General features: G+C 34.4%; 1 long non-coding RNA gene across 1 annotated transcript; it reads right to left on the bottom strand.

Annotated features, from left to right (window-relative positions):
* Positions 1–818: 818 nt before the first annotated feature.
* On the bottom strand, positions 819–5,057 carry LOC138904907 (uncharacterized). Its single transcript, XR_011413489.1, has 2 exons — positions 4,394–5,057; positions 819–1,109 (listed from the first exon to the last, which is right to left on the bottom strand). It is a non-coding gene; the product is annotated as an uncharacterized lncRNA (long non-coding RNA).
* Positions 5,058–5,352: the final 295 nt, after the last annotated feature.

Genomic DNA, 5,352 nt, shown 5'->3' with positions numbered 1-5,352 from the left:
CGTCTCTCAATTGCGCAAAGTCCAATTACACTGGCCAAAAAATAATAATAGCTGGCTTTTCATAGTCTCTTACATTTTCTCTATTAGGCTTCTTCCACCTCTATGAAATGGCTATGAATTTTCGTAAATCATGAATTTGTTGTGTTTTTTGGCAAAAGGACCTTGTGGCAGTTGGAAGGAGACATGCGGTGACTGAGTATTAGGGTAGAAAGAGGAATATTAGGTGTGAGAATGAGATATGAAAATATTAGGTTTTTCTAGGTAGTGGGCTACAAAAAGTAATGTATGAAAGTAAATGTTTAAATCGGGTAGTTTAAAAAGAATGAGACTATTTTTAGTTTATTGTTAATATGGGCGGCTAGTCTAGTTAATTGTTCTTAATGATTATGAAACACGCACAAATTGAAAAATGGTCCAAATTTAAAAAAAAAATATTATCAAACAAAAGGAAGAAAATTAGCCAGCTTGTTATTGGGCCTGTCAGATCTATAATACTGGTCCAATGATAGTAACCCATGACTTATCAAGCTCCAACTATACCCTACGGCACACTAAAAGTTAAAGCAACACAACTTAATCTTATTAATCCACCTTATCGTCTCAAAATTGGGGTCACTCCAAAGGAACAAAATTAATACCACAATGCACTGATTCGTCACTAAAAGAACAACAATACAACAATAAATTACTAACAGAAAATTAGATCTTCCCAATTAATTACTTATTAGTACTACGACCTAAATGATTTATCTAATGGACAATAGTTTCACACTACAAGCGTCATGATGGTACTCAGTCTTTAATACTAGGTAAGCCGATTACAATTATATTTTGAGCCTTTTTTTAAAACGTGTAATTTAATACAAGTGTCGAAATCAAAAGCGGAAACAAATATAACAACCTCCCAAGACTGGTAATACTGAGTCACGAACTCTAACTGAGTACATGCCATGATATCAAGGATCGAGTGTACAACACTGTTCGAATAAGAGTGACAGTACAAATAAAATGGAGACTCCAAAGGACTGCGACGGCCAAGAAACTCTACCTTGAATCCTTGCGATCAGCACACTAACTCTGCCCGAGTACGATATCTCCAATACCTGACTCTGCACAAAAATGTGCAGAAGTATAGTATGAGTACACCACAGTCGGTACCCAATAAGTATCAAGACTAACCTCGGTGGAGTAGTGACGAGGTACAATCAAGACACTTACTAGTCAAATAACCTGTGCAGCATAACATACAAAAATAATAAAAAACATATAACACTGATAGCAACAATAACCAACTAATGATATGAACAACAAGACAACAAGAACACCATAAATATTGCTCACACTAATAATAAATACAAGTGCAGCCAATTAACCAAGTCCTTCAAAATATACATCATTTATCTATAAGTTTTTCAAATAAAATTTTTTAGAATGTAATCCTTTCAATTTAATATATCCTGAATATACTTCCTCCAAATAAATATCTTATGAATGTAAATCTTTCAAGTAAATACCCCCCAATATCTTATGAATGTAAATCTTTCAAGTAAATAAAACCTTTCGGATATAATTCTTTCAAATATAAACTTTTCGAATACAATTTTTTCAAATAAAAACCTTTCGAATATAATTGTTTTAAATAAAACCTTTCGAATATATTTCTTTTAAATAAAATCTTTCGAATATAATTCTTTCAAATAAAATCACCGATTGACACCTCACCTCAAAATCCTAAAAGTCTCGGGTCTCGGCCCACTTTCATATCTCACGACACCTCGTGCTCATATCTCTATCACAACCGCATAGACAATTCACAAAACAGAAGACAAAATAATATAATAAAATGAGTGATAAATGAACAAATGAGAATTTACAGAAAGACAATAACACAGCAAATAGAGGTAAACAACAGGGGCGCTCCCGAGGTATCGCCTTGTAAACCCAAATGTAAATTCTCAACAGGGGTATCTCCTGAGGTACCACCTCGTAGTCCCAAAATAAATATGCAAGCCAGGGAGATTTTCCGAGGTACCGCCTCGTAGTCCCAAAGTAAATATGCAAGACGGGGGGATCTCCTAAGTAAACGCCTCGTAGTCCCAAAGTAAACATGCAGTACAGGGGGATCTCCCGAGTAAACGCTTCATAGTCCCAAAGTAAATATGCAAGACATGGGGATCTCCCGAGATACCCTCTCGTAGACCCAAAGTAAATATGCAGTATAGGAAGATCGCCTCGTAGTCCCAAAGTAAATATGCAATACATGGGGATCTCCCTAGTAAACTCCTCGTAATCCCAAAGTAAATATGTAAGAGCAATGACGGAAGAATAACTCAGCAAGAACAAGCTCTTCTAAAATCCAAATTTCTGATAAATATATTAGTGTCCCCCTATAAACTTATTTAATAATTATTTGTAGATAGAAAAATCAAAAATATAATTATTTCCAGAAAATGTCAACTCAACCAGCACACAGAATCCATATAAAGGTCAAAGTATCAATCACACCAAATTATCATATAAAACAAATTCTACAAACAAAGAACGAAGCATGGCAAATAAGGATTTAAAAATGCCAGCAAATTTCCAATTTAAAACTTAAAAATGTCTACGACTTTAAACCAATACAATTTGCACATATAAGGCCGAGTACGTACTCGTCACTTCGTGTACACAGCTTTCACATTACACAAATGGCACATATGACTCAATGCCTAAGGGAAAATTCCCCCACACAAGGTTAGGTAAGATACTTACCTTTTTGAAGTTAGGACAATATTCTAAAATAGCTTTCTTGCTTGAATTGACCTCCGGACAGCTCAAATCTATCCAAATTAATTGTATAACTTCATTAAAATTCATCGAAAATAATTCCGGATAATAAAACGTCGACTTAAAAATTCACATTAAAAAGTCAATGCGGGGTTCGCCTCTTGGAACCCGACATAATTTTTACAAAATTCGAACACCCATTCAACTCGACCTTCAAATTTTCAAATATTATTTTAAAATTTCTAGGCCCGAATTCTCAAATTACACCTCAAAAATACGTAATGTAGTCAGAATATTTGATGATAATTCAATATTATTGACTAACAATGATCACAAGTGACTTACCTCAAGATTTCCCGTGAAATTTCTCTGAAAAATCGCCCCAAGCCGTGTTCTTTCGCCCAAAAATGTTGAAATGAGCTAAAAAAAATTGCTCAATAAAAATCCATTTCCCGTCACTAAAGGTCCGCACCAGAACGTGCTTGCACCAGCAGTTTATTATTTCACTAAAAAGGCTCTAACTCCATCATACGAACTCGGAATTCGACGATTCTTGTTCCTATGAGTCACAAATAATAATAAGAACCTAGTCATTCAATCAAAACTCAATTCAGAGCTCATTTGCTCAATGTGATACCAATTTCGCTCATTAAACATTTAACTCATGTTTCGCGCTAAAAACCCAATCACGATTTGATGAAATTAGACCAAACATTCCATATCATTCCTATAATTCATTATTAAACTCTTGGAAGTCTCAAAATTGAATTTTGATCTCTAGAACTAAAAATGAACATTTGGACCATTACCTGCTTATGTTCAAAACACCAAACGCTTCCAAAAACTCTTCCTAAACTCATCCGAACCCCATGGGACCCCAACCAAGTATATAAACAAGTCCCATAATATGACACAAACTTAGTTGATGCCTCAAATTATATTAAACAACACTAAAATATGAATTACACCTCAATTCAAGCATAATAAAAACTAACGAATTACAAATTCTACATTCCATGCCGAAACCTTTCAAATGAACTCCTATTGATCTCAAATTTTGCACACAAGTCATACATGCCATAACGTACCTATCAAAACTTTCTAGAACTGGATTTCGAACTCGATATCAATAAAGTCAATCCCGGTCAAACTTTCCAAAAATCTTCTATTTTCCAGCTTTCGCCAAAATACATTGAATTGTCCTACGGACTTCCAAATCCAAATTCGGACATGCGTCCAAATCCGAAATTACCATACGAAATTATTGGAATCATCAAATTTCGTTACGGGGTTGTTTGCTCAAAAGTCAAATCTCCGGTCAAACTTTAGAAATACAAGCTTTATAAATGAGAATTATTCCTTCAATTAAATTCTGAATTTTCCAAAAACCAAACTTGACCCCACACGCGGGTCATAATATATATTACAAAATTGCTCGGTACCTTAAGTCATTGAACGGAATATAAATTCTCAAAACGATAAGTCAGGACATTACATAAACTAACCAAAACAATGGGTCATTTTCACGAAGAAATACAAGAGCAAAAAAAAACAATAGAAACAAATCTTCCAAATAACTTCAATGGAATCAAATAGTTAGGAGAATAAGAATAAAGAAATGGACATTAATTATAGAGTAAGACATTCTTGTACTTGAATAATACACGGAAAACTCCAATCAACTTCTGACCTTGGACTCGAACGGTGACCTCGATGTCAACCTCGAAAGTCCAACTGTTGGAGCCGTTTTGGAGTTGTTGTTTTGTACGAAAGACCAGGTTTCGGGGGCTTTTTTTGGGATGTTTTTGCCGGTGGTTTGGGGTTATTTTAAGGTGGAAAAGAGCTGTTTTTAGGGAGGTTTGAGGTCATTTTTGGAGGAAGAAAATAAACAGCAGCTGATGTGTTTGTTTCTCATGAAGCAACTGCATTTTTGGCTACTTCTTTGGACTATTTTTGAGCTGGGTTGGTGGTGGATTTCAGCTGGGTTTAGGCGGCTGTTTTGGCTGTTTTTCAAAGGTGATTCACTGCTGATTTTTGGTGTTAAAAAGTGCAAAAATGATCAGTCTTCGTGGCTGTTTTGGGACTGGATTTTGTGGGGAATTTTGAGCTATTTTAGGTGAGTTTACATGGAAATCTTAATGGAGGAAAAGGTGGTTTATGGGTGATAATCTGGATTAGTTTTTCAGGGATGTTTGTTGGTATATAAATAATAAAAAATAAGAGAGAAAGAGTGTAGGGAGATGGTGATAGAATAGGGAAATAGTGAAAGGGGAGCGAGATGTGACACGTGAATAGTATCGTAGGTGGGTGATGGGATAAGAAAATAGTTTAGAGAAGGTAGGAAGTAATTTTATTAGATTTGCTCAGTGATCAAAATAAGTTCTTACTTCCTCTATGTAATAGACTTTGTTAAAAATATTACATATTCTCTATAAAGCTTACTAATAAAAATAACATAAAAGTTAAAATATCAAGATTAAACCTAAAAAATATTAAATACAAAAGGTGATAAAAATTTAAATATAGTCAAAAATTAAGTGCTCACAATATTCATTGTCATGTTGTTTCAATCTTTGATTGTAA

This window comes from Nicotiana tomentosiformis, chromosome 2, assembly GCF_000390325.3.
Source record: "Nicotiana tomentosiformis chromosome 2, ASM39032v3, whole genome shotgun sequence".
In the NCBI taxonomy this organism is placed as follows: domain Eukaryota; kingdom Viridiplantae; phylum Streptophyta; class Magnoliopsida; order Solanales; family Solanaceae; genus Nicotiana; species Nicotiana tomentosiformis.
This window is presented reverse-complemented; position numbering and strand designations above follow the sequence as displayed.